The sequence below is a fragment of the Rattus norvegicus genome, chromosome Y (genome assembly GCF_036323735.1).
Source record: "Rattus norvegicus strain BN/NHsdMcwi chromosome Y, GRCr8, whole genome shotgun sequence".
In the NCBI taxonomy this organism is placed as follows: domain Eukaryota; kingdom Metazoa; phylum Chordata; class Mammalia; order Rodentia; family Muridae; genus Rattus; species Rattus norvegicus.
Window position 1 is genome coordinate 30,012,608 of NC_086040.1, and position 18,464 is coordinate 30,031,071.

General features: G+C 37.6%; 1 long non-coding RNA gene across 1 annotated transcript in view; it reads right to left on the reverse strand.

Annotated features, from left to right (window-relative positions):
• The window catches only part of LOC134484422 (uncharacterized), a 46,976-nt gene that overhangs the window by 21,317 nt on the left and 7,195 nt on the right, over positions 1-18,464 (reverse strand). Inside the window, exon 2 of the long non-coding RNA XR_010061879.1 lies at positions 15,780-15,862. This is a non-coding gene — a long non-coding RNA (uncharacterized LOC134484422). The remainder of the gene's footprint in view (positions 1-15,779; positions 15,863-18,464) is intronic.

An 18,464-nucleotide genomic window follows, 5' to 3' on the forward strand; every position in this document is an offset into this window, starting at 1 on the left:
CCTTTGAGGAAGCTGATAAATATAAGGATACAAATACCGTTTGCCGGGGAAGATCAAAACTGAATAATGACATTGCATATCTATTCAGTGGATTCTGAAAGAACGAGGAATATTCTTCCTATAGACCTAGCTGTACTACTCCTGGCCTTATGTCTGAAAAGACATCTGCCATACCACAAAGACACGTGCTCCATCATGTTCCTAGCTTCATTCTTCATAATGAGTAGAAAATAGAAATAACCGAGATGCCCCTCAATGAAAGAATGGCTACAGAATATGTGGTTCATTTACACTATGGAATACTACACAGCTATGAAAAATAAGGACATTGTGAAGATGCGGTCAAGTAGATGGAATGGGAAAGTATTGTTCTGAATGAGGTAACTGAGACCCAAAATAACATGTACATGATTAAATTTAAGGGATTAAAAGAAGGTATTAGCCATAAAGTACAGAATTCACACGCTGCGATCTACAGAACCAAAGAGGCTAAACATGAAGAAAGATCCAAGAAAAATGCTTTGATTTCACTCAGAAGGAGGAATAAAATAATGAGAGGAGGCAGATGGAAGGAAAGGATTTGGTGGCTGAGGGGATGGGAAGGGATATGGGGTTTGAGAATCATTTCTTGGGAGAGGCGTGCAAAAGGGACAGAGAGCGAAGAGAATAAACTGAAATCAGTGACTGTCCAGGGTTGGTGCTATCTCTATGATTTGCCTGCAATCTGGGATGGGTGAGGCTACCCTGGCATCGATGAGGGTGACTTTAGCTGAGACTCGTAGCAATGCGGATACAGATACTGAAATGGTCACTTTCCGTAGCCACGGAGGACCTATGGTGGAAGGTTAAGGACACAAACCACCCCCAAAATTTTGACCCAGAAATTGCCCCCTCTATAAGAAACACAGGGACAGAGATGGAAGAGGAAATGAGGGAATGGTCAAAGGATAAGTGGCCGGATGTGAGACTTATCCTATGGGCAGACGGCAAACCCTGACATTATTAATGGTCTTTTCTTGTGTTTGCAGACAGGAGGGTAGCATTATTTTCCTCTGGAAGGCACAATGGAGCAGCCGACTGAAACAGCTGCACAGATGCACGGCCAAACATTGGATGGAGCTCAGTGAGTTCCACTGGAGAGCTGAGGGAAGGGCTGGAGAAGCAGAGGAGCTTAACGGGTTTCACGATATTCCATGACAAAACCAAATTTACACAGTATCGTTCCACATATCCAGTCCTACAAAGGATAATCAATGGCAAAGTCCAACACATTGTGGCAAGTAAAACCATAGATAAAGAAAGAAATTAAACTTTTCTCAACAAAACAGAGAAGAGAAGCACACAAACATAAACTAACTTCAAATTATGAAAAAACAGAAAGCAACCATCACTATTCCTAAATATCTCTAAACATCAAAGAACACAATTGCCCCCTAAAAAGACACAAATTAGCAAACTGGATATGGAATGAGGACCCAGCATTTTGCACTACAGGGAACACAGCTCAGAGAAAAAGACAGACATTACCTCAGACTCCATATTTACACAATGTATGGAGAAGAGTAAATATCCCCTTTCTCCACAGGGGACTCTAGGTCATACTGTCCAAAAGGAGAGGCTCCAAAATTTTCACATATACATCAGAGAAGCTAGAATTTTCCAAAACTAAGCAGGATTCTCTGAGTAGTACTCTATCTCATTAAGAGACGGTGGGACAAGAAACATCTACTAAAGGAATTCTACCCACAGCCACATCTTAGGAACGGCTGGTTGATGTGACACATATACAAAAGATTTTCTTGGACATATTCCATCTGTAGAGAACATTATGGATCCAACTGTATGTGAACCAGGAGTGGTGGAACATGAAATGCAAACACTAGTGGCTGTAGCATCCTTGATATCTGAGGAAATTGATTCCTTGTTTTCCATTTGTGCAAAAGAATGCATATGACCTCTGCAGGTTTCACGGGGGACTATTTGAACTTCCTTATCTCCTCAAGATCAGGCCATCTTCCCCAAATACAGAAGATGCTATGCACTCTTACAAATATGAACAAATGGTTGCCAGTCCTTTTTTATACCCAAAATCGGGCCCAAAACATCTGCAAAGTACATCAAAGACTTTGGATTTTACCTTATATTCTGAAGGGGCCTTGGACCCTGTTTTGCCTACCAGTCAGGCTTTGGAACCTGCCACTTCTACACAGAACTCTATTTCCACTTCTCCAGCAGAAGAAATTTTTTTTGGAACTTCCTCAATTACACAAAAATATCTAGAAACATCCTTATCTGATCAAGAGGCTCTCAGCCCCCTCACATATGTCCATGATGCTCTAGGACAGGTCACATCTTCTGAGGTAGTTCTAATACCTACCCCCCATTCTGATATCACAGTCAGCATTTCTAAACATATACACAGTACATTAAGACCTTCCTCATCTGAGAAGGATGTCTTAGGATCTACTGCATCTGAAAAACATGCTTTACAACTATCTCCATCTACCCAAGTAGATTTATTTCACATGTCCACTCTGGGGAGAAATAGTCAACATTCTCCCTCTACCAAAATGGACCACAGGCATCCAGTTTCTAGAAACAAAGAGTTAAGATTTGACCCTTCTGATGGACTCTTGAGAAATTTCTCCTCTAAGGAAGACAGTTTCAACATTACCCCTTCTGCCAAAAGGGATCCTTTGCCATCTTTTGCTGCCAAAGAGACACCAAAAGCTAGAATATTCCTCACGTGAGTCCCACACGTTCTCCATCTGTCCAAAGGGTCTTGAAATTTTCCAAAAATGATGAAGGAATTGTGGAAATCTGCCAATCCTTCCAAGGGCATGCTGGATATACCATATTGTCCCAGGATGCTCAAGTACCTCAGCCTTCTACCAAAAAGGCATGTTCACCAATCTGCCCTAGGGTTTCAGGGAATTTCTTCACCCCTCTCTAGGGTTCCAGAAAGTGTTCTCCATCCTCAAAGTAATTTTTCATTGTGAAAATTATACTCCAAAATACAATAACACTTTTTATATTTCCAAAGGTATGATGGAAAGTCCACATCGAAAAAAAAATCATTTGGACCTTGTTCCATTAGCCCAAGTATATCAGAAAAATTCCATGTCCTCTAAAGCATCAAAAAAATCAATCTGGTTCTATGACTCTTCCTGGGAAACATTTACCATCAGCAATAGAATCCCCAGGACCATCAAAATCTAAAAAGGGGTATCTAGAATATTTATCATCTGCCCAAAGGTCTTTAGGATGTTCAGCAACTTCTCCATGAGCTTGGTTAACCCATAGAACAAAAGAACTAAAGCCATCATCCCAGGGTGTTTTCACAAGAACCACATAGTTTTTCTTTTCTTTTATGCCAAGAGATAAGGCCAGCTTCCTTCTCCCCATCTCTGTTCTCTTTACCCTCTTTCTTCTCCCTCCCAAATGGCTGTTTACTCTAAATTATAGGCCAATTAGTAAACCCTAGAGGTACTGAAGGAATATCCGAGAGACAGTTGCTGTCAGGACAATGCTAGAAACATCACAGAACCAGTTAGGGCTCTCCAGGATACAAGAATATTTCAGGCAGGACCCAGTGATGATGTCAGTGAGAACTTCCATTGCCTACCTGTTAAACAGCTTTCCTTACATTAACCAATTTCGAGGGTGTCTTTTCCATGACTGTCTCCTGTGACACAGTGGAAACCTTTACATACTACATCTCTCCAATGCTAAGTACTTCAATTGTTTCATTAGGGGTTACATTCTCTGAATGGAGAAAGTTAGTTAGGGGCTTGGCATGGGAAGAAAAGATCTAGGAACATGGAGTGGAGGAGATTCTTCTGGATAATAATTTTATTCCCAGGTCCATTCCTGTGACATACACTTCAATTTCCTAGGTTTTCTCTGTATCTCTAAAGCAAGTATTTTCCCTACAGACCTTCAATTGAATAAATATTGTATTAACTATTTTGTCTACATTCCTTGAGAGGGGACGTTATACATATCCCTGAATGTGTACTCAAAAATTCTGTTTTCCAATTCAATATTGGCAATGACTTTGTCAACAAAGGGGGCACAGCTAGAGAGTGAGTATAAGAGTGTAAATACTGTGTACCTTCTTCAAATGATAAACTCCCAAAAACATATTTTATCCAAAAATTACCAGACATCATTAAAGCAAAGGAAAGCATGGACTATAGAATTTGGTTCCCTTGTCCCATTTGATATCAGTTCTGCATTATCTACCTTACTATGTTCCCATGACAAGACTTGAAGGTTTTTGATGTTTTACCCTGATCCTTTCTTCAGGCCAAACATAAGATTCAGGAGGATGTGCAGGATGAGGAATAGAGTGTGGTCCAGTGAAACCTCAGCTTCATTAGGTTCATAAGAACAGGAGAGCGTCTATATAGAACTGTCATTTGTGGATTCTACTTTCTTGATCTTGTATCCCAGAATCCATGTTAAAATTCCATCTAACTTAGTAGCTATAATTTACATATATATACATATATATGTGTGTGTGTGTGTATACATATAAATGTGTGTATATAGATGATATAGATATATATTTGTACATATAGATGATATGTAGATATATAGATATATAGATAAACAGATATACAGATATAGATATATAGATATATAGTTATATAGATATATGGATATATAGATATATAGATATATAGATATACAGATTATAGATATGGATATAGATATAGATATAGATAGATATATTAGCCACCAAAATAGATAAGATGGATGAATCTTAGAATTGCATGATTAGAAGAAACAGATATAGGTCTTTCCTGAGAGACACAGTTAGAGCATGTCAAATACAGAAGTGAATGTTAGTGGCAAACCAGTAAACTGAAAACGCATTTGTTGTTGGTAGATTTTGTGAAGGGTTACAACAGCTGAAGGACCTTTTAATCCTATAAGGAAAACCATGCCATCGAACCAGAGTTTTCTGGTTGTATACAAATATTCAAAGATTGTACATGGATAGAACTATGGCTCCCACTTCATATGTAGCGGAGAATGGTTTTGTTGTGCACCAATGGAAGGAGATGCCCTTGGTCTAAACTAGGTTTTATTACCAATTCAAGGGAATTTCAAAGAGCAATAAGAGGGATTATACAAGAAGGGTAGGGGGACTGGTTAGGGATCTTATGGACAGGAAACTGGGAAAGGCAAACATATTTGAAATGTAAATATGGAAAATCAAATTAAAAAAGCAAAAAAATCTTGCTAAAAATAATAAATATTAAATAAGTTAAAGATAAGAAAACTGCCTTCTAATCATACATATTGAATGAGAAATCTAAAGGGTCACAATCAGGCAATGGCAGTCAGAGTAATCCTAGTGGAAAGACTGATATGATGTACTATAAACATGTCTAACTCCCAAATACCAGTATCAGACACAAACTGCACCATAGGTAATCCAATAATTAAGGAGTTTACTCTGAGCTGAGGACACAATAATTTTCTTTCACTTCTTCTTTAGGACCCTTTTCTTTTAGGCAAAAAAAATAAAAGGCATGAGCTCTAAGGAAAAGGACAGTGCCCTACTCAACACCTGGCTTTTGTGATAAATATATTAATGATATAAACTCTCTGAGCTCAAGGAATCACTAGAAGCAGGGAAGTCCAGTTAGTTTTGACAGGTTCTAAGCTCCTGAACCCATGTGTGGAAGGATCAGATCAGTTGTATCTCTTCAACGTACCTACTCAACTCCTACCAAAGACTCAGTGAGATTTCCCAGGGTCAACATGTTTCTTCCTTTTTCTTATACCAAGACAGAAGGCGATATTCTTTCTCCCCATCTCTGAGCTTTTCATCCTCTTTGTTCTCACTCCCAAAATGCTGTTTGCTCTGAACTAGAGGCCAATTACTAAATCCTATAGGTACTGAAGGAATATACGAGAGGCATTGCAGACATGACAACATGATATTACAGGAGAAACTAGGGATCTCCAGGATACAAGAGATTTTTTCATGGAGGGCCTAATGATGATATAACTGAGAATTTCCATGGCCTAACTCTAAACAGCTTTCCTTACATTGAGCAGTTTCGAGAGTGCCGTTTCCAGGTATGTCTCCTGTGACACAGGGGAAAACTTTATTACTCCATCTCTATAAAGCTAGAGACATCTCTTTTCTTCCATAGTGGTTACATGCTCTGAATGTAGAAAGTTAGTCAGGGTCCTTGTATGGGTAGAAATGATCTGGGAACTTGGAGAGGAGGACTTAATTCCAGGTCCATTCCTGTGATATACTGTTCAATTTTCTAGTTTTCTCTGCCTTGTATAGCCAGGTATATTCCCTACAGACCTTTAGGTGATTGAATATTGTATTTCACTTATCATTTGTACATTCCTTGATGGGGGACTTTATAAATATTCCTGAATGTGTACTCAAAAATCCTGTTTTACTATGCCATTTTCTGCAATGATTTTGGCAATGACGTGGGCCCAGCTATAGAGTGAGTATAACAGTGCAAATACTGTGTACCTATTTCAAATGATAAAGTCCCAAATCCTTATTTTATCCAAAGAGTACCAGACATCAATAAAGCAAACGTCCACATGGACTATACATTTCTGTTCTCTAGTCATATTTGATATCGGTACCACACGATCTACCTTACTGTGTTCCCATGGCCAGACTTGAAGGCTGTAGATGTGTTATCATGATTCTTTCTTAAGGCAAAATATAAGAAACAGGAGCATGGAGGAGTTTACTCTGAGCAAGAGACACAATACTTTTCCTTCCTTTCTTCCGTAGGTCCTTTTTCTTCTTGTGAAAAAGAATAAAGGTCATTTGCTCTCAGGAAAACAACAGTGCCCTTCCCATCACTTGGCTTTTGCAATAAAGATATGAATGATATAAACTCTCTGAATTCCAGGAACCATAAGAACAGAGATGTCCGGATGCTTCTGAGAGGACCCCAGTTCCTGATTCCCATATGTGGGACGCTCAGATCGATGCTATCTGTTAAGCAATACCACTCAAAACCTACCAAGGCATCACTGGGCTTTCCCAAGCACACATATTTCTTCCTTTTTTTTTTTTGACCAAGACAGAAGGGCAGCTTTCTTCTCCCCATTTCTGATCTCTTCATCCTCTTTGTTCTAACTCCCAGATGGCTGTTTACTTTGAATTAGATGCCAATTACTAAACCCTAGAGGTACTGAAGGAATACCTGAGAGGCAGATGCAGACTTGACAACACTAGAGACATCAAAGAAGAAGATAAAGCTCTCCAGGTTACAAGAGATTTTTCAGGCAGGGCCTAATGATGATGTCTCTGAGAACTGCCATGGCCTACCTGCTAAACAGCTTTCCTTACATTGATCAGATTTGAGGGTGCCCTTTCCTGTTATGTCTCCTGAGATTCAGTGGAAATCTTTATGTACTCCATCTCTCTAAAGCTAGACACTTCTCTTTGCTTTATTAGTGGATACATGCTGTGAATGGAAAAAGTTAGTCAAGGGCTTGGAATGGGTAGAAAAGATTTTGTAACATGGAGTGGAGGAGATTCTTCTGGATATTAACTTTATTCCCAGGTACAATCTTTGAAATACAGTACAATTTTGTAGGTTTTCTCTATTTCCCAAAGGCCAGTATTTTCCCTACTGACCTTCAATTGAATGAATATTGTATTTCACTTTCTTAATGTACATTTATCGATATGGGACTTAATATATATTGCTGAATGTGTACTCAAAAATTGTTTTCCAATTCCATTTTCTGCAAAGATTTTGGCAAGAAAGGTGGCCCAGTTATAGAATGAGTATAACAGTGTAAATATTGTGTAGCTACTTGAAATGATAAACTCCCAAGTCCTTACTTTATCCCAAAATTACCAGATATCAGTAAAGCGAAGGCCAACATGGACTATAGAATTAGGTTCTCTAGTCCCATTTGATATCTGTTCTGTATTATCTACCTCACTGTTTTCCCATGGCAAGACTAGATGGTTGTGGATGTTTTACCATGATTTTTTCTTGAGGAATAATAAGATAGAAGAGGAAGGACTGTGAGAGGAATGGCTTGAGGTCCACTGAAACCTCAAATTCAATAGGTTCATAAGAACAGGAGGGAATCTATTTGGCATTGTCCTTTGTGGATTCTACATTCTTGACTTAGTTACACAGAATCCATATGAAAATTCCCCCTACCCAAGCAGCAGAAGGAGCCACCTACATATATATCACCAAAACCTGATAAGATTGATGAAGCTAAGAAGTGCTTTCTGCCAGGAACCAAATATAGATTTTTCCTCAGAAACACAGCTAGAGCATATTATATACGGAAGTGACTGTATTCTTGTAAAACTATAAAAATAAAAAGTAAATTTTTGTTTTATCCTGCTAACTCTGGCACTGAAGTGTCTGAAATTCTCTGCTAGATATCTTGGCATAAACACCTTCCCAGTCCTCAGCTACACAGTGTTTCATGCCGTCACACACTCTCCCATACTCAAACCCTCACATAAAAAACACACAGCACAATAATCTTTTATTTAGTTGATTAGATATATTTGCCCACTTAAACACACCACGTAGGGTACTACCCATCCCTTATGAATATTAAAAACGACTTGTAAATACACAGAGCAGAATCTTAAATTCACCTGCCATGGCTTCTCACTCTGTCATATTACAATCCTCTTTTTTCCTCTAGTGTCCTCCTCTTCCTTCAAACATCTCTACTGATCATTCTTCCTTCTCCTCACAAATTAACCCTCCTTCTATCCTGTTCCTGCCACTCACTTATACTTTACACATTCAATGGGGAGGTAGTTCTTGTGAAGTAACCTGAGTTCTGAGTACAGGACTATGCACCTGACTTTGGGGCAGTTGAATTTGCATCAAACACAGAAAACTGCAGGGAGAACCACAAAATGAACCCTAGTGGCAAACCAGTGAACTGAAAACGAACTTCTTGTTGGTAGATTTTGAGAAAGGATTAGAAGAGTTGAAGGTGCTTTCAAACCCATAAGAACAACAATGCCAATGAAACAGAGCTTTCTGGTAGTAGACCAATATTCAAACAATGAACATGAACAATCCTATGGCTCTTACTGCATATGTTGCAGAGGATGGCCTTGTTGGGTGATAATGGAAGGAGAACCCGTGGTTCTGCCTAGCTTTGACTCCCAGTTCAAGGGAATATCCAGGGGCAGTAAGGGTGGTTATAAGAGAAGTGTAGGAGGACCGGTAAGGGATCTTTCAGTCAGAAAACTGGGAATGGAAATATTTTAAATGAAAATTTAGATATATCCAATTAAAAAAGCAATAAAATTAGTTAAAAATTTAAAAAAAAATGAAAGACATGAAAGAAAAGAAATCTTCCAGCTATTCACACCTATTGACTCAGAATTTTAAGGGGTCACTGTCAGGGAATGGTAGTCAGAGTATTACTAGTTGAAAGACTTATATGATGAAGTCTCATCTAGAAGCACTTCTCCCTTCCAGCTATCAGTGCCAGACACAAACTGCATTATTAGAATACAATGCATGGAGGAATTTACTCTGTGCAGAAGACAAAATACTTGCCTTACCTTTTCTGTTAGGACCTTTTCCTTTTTGACAAAAGGATAAAAGCTATGAGCTCTCAGGAAAAACTAGAGTGCCCTTCCCAAAACCTGGCTTTTGGGATAAAGAAATGAATTATATAAACTAACTGACTACCAAAAAAATAACAAGCAGGGAAGGCCAGATGCTTCTGAGGGGCTCCCAGCTCCTGATTCCCATATGTGGAAAGCTCAGATCAAGGCTATCTCTTCAGTGAACCTACTCAAAACCTACCCAAGACTCAAGGATCTTTCCCATTGACCACATGTTTCTTCTTTTTATAACTAGACAGAAGGTCACCTTCTACACCCCATGTCTGATCACTTCATCCTCTATGTTTGCCCTCCCAAATGGCTATTTACAATGCATTAGATGCCAATTTGAAGACCCAAAGGTACTGAAGCAATATCTGATAGGCAGTTGCAGTCAGTACAACAATGGTGACATCACAGAAGAAGCGAGGTCTCTCCAGGATACAAGAGATTTTTCTGGGAGTCCTAATGATGATGTCACTGAGAACTGCCATGGCCTACCTGCTAAACAGCTTTCCTTACATTGAACAGATTTGGAGTGCAATTTCCAGGAGTTTCTCCTGTCTAACAGTGGAAACCTTTACATACTCCATCTCTTTAAAGCTAGAGATTTCTCTTTGCTTCATTAGAGGTTACATATTCTGAATGGACAAAGTTAGTTTGGGGCTTAGCATGGCTTGAAACGAATTAGGAATATAGAGTGGAGGAGATAGTTCTAGATAATTTTTGGTTCCCAGGTTCATTCCTGTGATACACAGTTCATATCCCAGGATTTCTCTATTTCCCAAAGGCCAGAATTTTGCCTACAGACCTTAATTGAATGAATATTGTATTTCACTTTCTCATTGTACATTCAATGATAAGATACTTTATTAATATTCCTGTATGTTTACTCAAAACTTCTGTGTCCAATTTAATTTTCAAAAAAGCAAAGGACAAAACAACTATGGAATTCAGTTTCTAGTACTTTTTGATATCGGTACTACACGATCTACCTTTTTGTGTTCCCATTGCTAGACTTGAGAGTCATCCATTTTACCATTATTTCTCTGAAGGCCAAACATAAGATACTGGAGGATGGGCAGAAAGAAGAATGGCTTGAGAGCAAGTGAAACCTCAACTTCAATTGGTTCATAAGAACAGGAGGGTGTTTATTTGGCACTGTTGTTTCTGAACTCTATATTCTTGACCTAGTTGCTCAGAATCCATGTTGCCTCCACCCAACCACATAGTTCTTGGAGCCACCTAAAGGGGGATATATGTATATGTATATGTGTGTATATATATATATATATATATATATATATATATATATATATATATCAGCCACCAAAACTAGATAAGATTGATGTCGCTAAAAAGTGCAATCTGCCAGCAACTGGACATAGATATTTCCTGAGAGACACAGGTAGATCATGTCAACTACAGAAGTTAATGCTAGAGCAAACCAGTGAACTGAAACAGACTTCTTGCTGGCAGATTTTGAGAAAGGATTACAAGAGGTGAAGGAGCTTAAAATCCCGTAAGAACAACAATGTCAATGAACCAGAGCTTTCTGATCCTAGACCAATATTCAGTGAATGTACACAGACAGACCTATGGATCAAACTGCATGTGGCAGAGGATGGCCTTGTTCATCATGAATGGATGCCGAAGCTATTGGTCCTCTCTAGGTTTGTCTCCAGGTTCAAGGGAATGTGAAGGCACAGTTGGGGGGGGGTTAGAGAAGAAAGGCGAAGGATACGGGTAGGAACCTTTTGGGTAGGAAAATGGGAAATGAAATAACATTAAATGTAAATACAGAAATATCAAGTTAAAAAAGCAATAAAATTGCTAAAACATAAAAAAAATGAAAGAAATAAAAGAAGAAAAAACTGACAGCTAATCATACCTATTGACTCAGAAAAGTAAAGTGGTGGTCAGTGGAAATATTAGTGAAAAGACTGAGATGATGATGTGTCACCTAATAGCAATGCTGCTTCTAGGACTGCACTATAGGTATGCAAACATGGAGGTGTTTATTCTGAGCTAGAGACACTATATCTGTCTCTACCTTTTTCCTTAGGACTTTTTTCTTCTTGTCAAAAAGAGTAAAGGCCATGAGCTGTCAGGAAAACAACTGTGCCCTTCACAACACTTGGCCTATTGAATAAAGAAATTAATGATATAAACTCTCTGACTTCCAGGAACAATAAAAACAGGCAAGTCCAGATGCTTCTGAGAGGCTCCCAACTCCTGATTCCCATAGGTGGGAGGCTCAGATCAAGGCAGTCTCTTTGTCAATCCCACTAAATCCCTACCAAGAACTCACTGAGCTGTTCCAAGGACCACTTATTTCTTTTCTTTTTTTTATACCAAGACAGAAGGCCAGCTTCCTTTTTTCTTCCCATATCAGATCTTTTCATCCTCTTTGTTCTCCCTCCCAAAAGGCTGTTTACTCTGAATTAGAGGCCAATTAGTAAACCCTAGAGGTACTGAAGGAATATCTGAGAGGCAGTTGCAGACACAACAACACTTGTGACATCACAGGAGAAGATAGGGATCTCCTGGTTACAAGAGATTTTGGAGGGAGGGATTAATGATGATGTCACTGAGAACTGCCATGGCCTACCTGCTAAACATCTTTCCTAACAGTGACCAGTTTTGAGAGTGCCTTTTCCAGAAGTGTCTCCTATGACACAGGGGAATGTTTTATGTACTCTATCTCTTTAAAGCTACAGACTTCTTTTTCCTACATTAGTGTTTTCATTCTTTGAATGGAGAAAGTTAGTCAGGCACATGGCATGGGTAGAAATGATCTAGGAAAATGGGGTGGAGGAGTTTATTCTGGATAAGAATTCTATTTCCAGGTCCATTCCTGTGACATACACTCAATTTCCTAGGATTTCTCTGTTTCCCAAAGGCCATTATTTTCCCTACAGACCTTTAATTGATTGAGCATTGTATTTTATTTTCGTATTGTACTTTCCTTTATAGGAGAATTTATATATACATACATACATATATATATATATATATATATATATATATATATATATATATATATATATACACACACACACATAGTTGTAGAAGACACCATATATATATATATTCCTGAATGTGTACTCAATAATTCCGTTTTGCAATTTCATTTTTTGCAATAAATTAGCAACAAAGCGTGACCAGTTATAGAGTGAATATAACTGTCAATATTGTGTTCCTACTTCAAATAATACTCCCAAATCCTTATTTTATCCAAAAACTATGAGACATCAGTAAAGCACAGGCCATCATGTACTATAGAAGGCAGATCTCTACTCCTATTAGATATCAGTTCTATAACATGTACCTTCCTGTGTTCCCAGGGCCAGACAAAATGGTTTAGGAGGTTTTACCACTATTCTTTCTCAGGTGAAACACAAGACTCAGAAGGATGGACAGAGAGAGGAAAGGCTTGATGTCCAGAGAAACCTCAACTTCAATAGGTGCATAATAACAGAAAGGAATTTGATTGGCATTTCTACATTTTTGACCTAGTTCTACAGAATCCATCCTAAAATTCCACCAAACCACATAGCTGTAGGAGCCACCAAATATATACATATATACATATATACATATATACATATATATATACATACATACATACATATATTTATATATATTTTTAGATAGTTATATATATATATATTTAGATATATAGATATATATAGATATAGATATAGATATGGATATATATATAGATAAAGATATATAAATATAAATATAGATAAAGATATACATAAAGATATAGATATAGATAACAAGAGACAGATATAGAGGTAGATAGATAGATGATAGATAGATAGATAGATAGATAGATAGATAGATAGATAGATTGATAGATAGATAGATAGATGGATAGATAGATCTGCCACAAAACTACTTAAGATTGATGACGCTAAGAAGTGCATGCTGCCAGGAAATGGATATAGATCTTTCCTGAGAGACCCAGGTAGACCATGCCAATTACAGATGTGAAGGTTATTGGCACACCAGTGGAATGCAAACAAACCTCTTTTTGTAAATTTGGAGAAAGGATTACCAGGACTGAATGGGCTTTCAAGCCCATAACAACAATGCCAACGACCCATAGCTTTCTGGTACTAAACCAATATTCAAAGACTGTACATGGACAGAACTATGGCTTCAAATGTATATGTAGTAGAGGATGGCTTTGTTGGATATCAATGGAAGGAGAGGCTCTTAGGCCTACCAAAGCTGGAACCCCCAGTGTAGGGGAATGTCACGGGTGCTGGGAAAGTGAGTGGTTGGTGAGGGGAACACCTTTATAGAAGAACTGGTTGGGGAAAGGATAGGAGTCTTATGACTGGAAAACTAGAAAAGTGAATAATATTTGAAATTAAACAAAATATTCCATTTTTATAAAAGGAAAAATAAAATTTTAACCAACTGAACAGCCAAAGAGGAATCTCAATCCCACCTGAAAGGGAGAAGAAATGAACCTCAGGAGGGAAGAGTGAGGGGCCTGTGTGAGAAAGGAGTCAGTAAGGGAGAGGGGAACATGTTCAAGTGTTGGTGGGGAGTTTGACTGAAGTCTTGAGTGCCAGCAGAATGAATGAAAAGAGTCAACCTCATGAACTAAAAGTTTGGAGGTGGGGGTGGCTCTAGAATATTCCAGAGACCTGAGATGTAAGAGACTATCAGGACTCAGTGAAATGTCCAGGAGTAGGTAGAGGGAACTTGTAGAGGCTAACTCCATGACGAAGAGAGAGCATCAAGTGAGGGATAAGGTTGCCATCCACAAATCAAAACTCTGACCCATATTTGTTGCTGTCTGAAAGAATTTAAGGGACAAAACCAGAGAGGAGCCTGAGCAAAAGGAATTCCAGTGTCCCGCGATATCTGGGAACCAGATTAAGTAGAGGCCCCCAAGGCCTGACACTATTACTCATGCTTTGTCATGTTCACAAAACGGACCTGACATGACTGCATTAGCAAAGAAAAAACAAGCAGCTGAAAGAGTCAGATGCAGATATTTACACTCAGCCAATGAACAGAAGCTGCTAAGCCCTGTGGTTGAATTGGGGAAAAGCTGAGGAAGCTGAGTAGGGGAGCAACGCAGTCGGAGGACCAGCAGTGTTAACTAACCTGGACCTCAGTGATTTTTCAGACACTGAGCCATCAATGCGGCATCATGCACCAGCTAATATGAGGCCTCTAAGATTGGAGTGCTGGTTCTGGACACAACAAGAGAAGATGCACTTAACCCTCAAGACACTTGAGTTCCCAGGTAGTGGAGAGGTCTGGTAGACTGAGGGTGGAGTGGGAGACAGCTTCATTCTGTTGGGAATGTGGGGAGAAGGTATGGGATGTAGAACAGAATATGGGCTTTGAGAGGAATGAAATCTGAACTCTAAAATTTTATTAAGTAAAATTTTAAAAGAGAAAATATAAACTATAATAAACACTTTCTTCCCCAACTTGCTTTTTTTCCTCCTTGGTCATGGTATTTCATAAAAGTAATGGAAACTCTGGCTTAGACATAGTATTATGGGCAAAATTGTGCAAATGCTAGTTAGAGAATTATGACATCTCTGTGGAGTCAAGTTAGTTTATCTGATTCAAACTTCCTTATTCAGAGATAGCAACTAACAGAGTATTTCTAAGACTAAGTTTATTATCATGCCGTAGTGAACATTTTTAACCAAACCATTATGGGATCTGTGATATCCAAAAAGAAATCAAGAGACTAGGAATACTAAAAGGAGAGAATCTTGTTTAAACATTCTTGGAAGAAATGAAATTCATATCTATTAGATTACCATAAAGGGATTGATGCTTTGGATTGTGGCCTGCTACCAAACACAATCCATATTCTCTTTTATTACTTTCAAAGTAATAATAGTTTAATTAATAAGATGTGAACTTAACTCCAAAGATATTACTGTATGTATGGGTGTATTTTGTTTACTACATTTATTATAAAAATAATTTGTGTAAGAATGTCAATTGGAATTGCTTGGAAAAGTTCCTTGAGTTTACAGATATGGTTTTACTTAAATGAGATTTTCTCTAGCAGTGAATTCCATTTGTTTATATCATGGTTCCTTCTACATATACTGATGGAAAAGACAATAGTTAGATTATTTCAGAAACACCTGGATAAAATTTCACTTACCTAAGGAAATGATTATTGAAGAAGTGCAGCAATTTTCTTTCTCACTACTGATGTACTTTCTTCATGTACATTGCTATTGGCTTCTGGAAAAAGAAAGCAAAATTCATTTTTTAATGTCTCAAGTTACCAAAGTACTTTAGAAAAAAGTCTATCTTGTCTTATAAAGGAGATATTTATCTAATGCTAAATAAGAGTAAAAAGAATAGCTTTTGGGTTCTTTTTTAACTGTCCTACAAGAAATAAAATAAAATGCTCTTAATATACCATTTTTTATAGTGCCCAGCATCTCTGGTGTGTGTCTCTCACTCCCTCTCTTATCCAGATCTCTTTTAATTTATGGAGCTGAGATGCCATGCATAGTAAACATCTTCATTCTCTCTCCCCCCCAGGCTCTAAACCTCCTGCTTATTACCAGTGTTGAAAAAAACTTTATATTCTCTGATATATGCAGGACCAGAAAATACCTGTCTTTTTGCAGTTAACTTGGCATTCTCAGGGTCCTTCCATGCAGCATACACCAAATGCTTGAGTGATATTACACCCCAAGGAGAGCCCACAGCTGATATCTCTTCAAACTAAAACTTTGTTTTTTCCATATCAATATTTGCTGATGCCTCTTAAAAGCTTTAACATCCTTTGTAGCCCTCCTCCCACCCAAGGTAAAAAAAAGAAGGATGGAAGCATTGGGTTTAGTGGTGGTGGCCCTGTTTAAATAGGTTCATTGGAGCAACTCCCATCTGTGTTTTCTGGATAGCAGAATTACATTACACAGTTTAGCAGAGGCAGCTTGTTCCATTAGCAAACATTTCATGAATACACTAGTAGTTCAATTTTGCAGAGTTGTCATAACAAACAGGAAAGAGCAGCAGTGGCAGAACCTAGTAGAACAGCCAGGCTTCTGTACGTAGCCTGGACAGAGAGAAGTTCTATGCTGTGATTCTCTCAGGGAATTGAAATCAGCAGAGACTCAAGATCCACAAACATTGTTGCTGCTGCTTCATTTGTTTGCCATAGTCTGTGTAGCCAACTTTCCCTTGGAAAAAATAGCATATGTTTGAAATGTTTGCTGCTGCTACAAATACATTACTGTAGCTGAGTAATCCTGTACATTATTTTCTCTTCAGAGTGATTGACACTATCCAAATCCTTTACAGTTATTGCTGCTAATTTTGAAACGGGTAATCCAATATGTGATCAGTTGAGAAAATTCAAAACAGTGTACCTGCTTTGACCATGTTTCCAATATAAAAATTTAAAAACACTTACAACCTATGAGCTGTAATGGTACTGGAAACCCTTAACAACCATCTCAATAGCAGTTACATATTCTTACTCTTGTATAAAAAATAGAATTAATTGGCAAAAGGTGATAACAGTTTGTTTTTGAATGGGCTAGCCTGTCGGTGATTTTGGTCAAGATGATAACTATCAAAAGCATGATTTCAAGCAAGTTTATAAAATAATGTGTTTAAGATATGGAGCTCATTTGCAAATTTTCCTATCCTGTTTGGCCAAATGCACATGCCATCTAGTTGTAGGGATTAATCTGGTTTATATTGTAGAAACTCAACCTAAATATACATGTTTTTTCATGCATCTACCAGCAGGGTCACAAACCCACAGTTTTATTTCAATTGTCATCTATAAAATTCCATCCGTTACAAACAACTGTCCCATGGTTGTTGGGAATCGGTGGTAGAGTTTTTATTTTTTTTTCTAGTTCTATGTTAAATGTAAAGATATGAAAGGTAATAAGTGTGTGGAAAAACAATTTGGAATTGTATCTTAATAATATATTTCCCTTGGATTTTATTTTGTTTTATGTTTTATTAAGAAAATTATTGAACTTGGTGACTCAAGACAGCAAGTATAATATATTTTTTTTCTATTTTCTTTTTGTCGGAGCTGGGGACCGAACCAAGGGCCTTCCGCTTGCTAGGCAAGTGCTCTACTACTGAGCTAAATCCCCAACCCCATATAATACATTTTTAAAAATGATTTTAAGCAATATATTATGTGAACCTGAATTTTAACTCCAGTACTCCTGATTCTCAAGGGGATTTTTTCACACTTTTCTTTCTTGAATTTGAAAAATGAAGTGTACTTATACCTAAATCGAGTTTTAGAGGAGCAAAATGATATAATTTGAAGGAAATACTTAGAGTAGATTATAGGATTAATAAATAATGATATTTGACTATATCCTCCCTAGATGGTGAAGCCCTTGAAGGAAAGCAGAAACTTCATTTTTTTTATAAATCTATTTTCTAGACATGTACTGGAAACATAATAAGTAATCACTTATTTTTGGAGTAAGAGTTTGAATGAGTTAGAGTAGTACATATAATCTCCAATTACCAAAAGTCAGATTTGTAGAACCATCATCATGTTAAAAAAGAAGAAATGAATACTCAAACAGAGTCATTTGACAATAACATCATTTTTCTCTTATTTGACTAAACCATATACATTATGCCTAGGCAATTTCTTTCAAAAGCAAAGTTTTTGTTAGTAAAGAATGTATGTATGTATATATGTATATGTGTATACATTTGTATATGTGTATGTGTACATAGGGACACACACACACACACACACACACACACACACACATATATATATATATATGTATATATATATATATAATTGTGTATGTGTATGTAAGGGCATATGTATATATGTTTA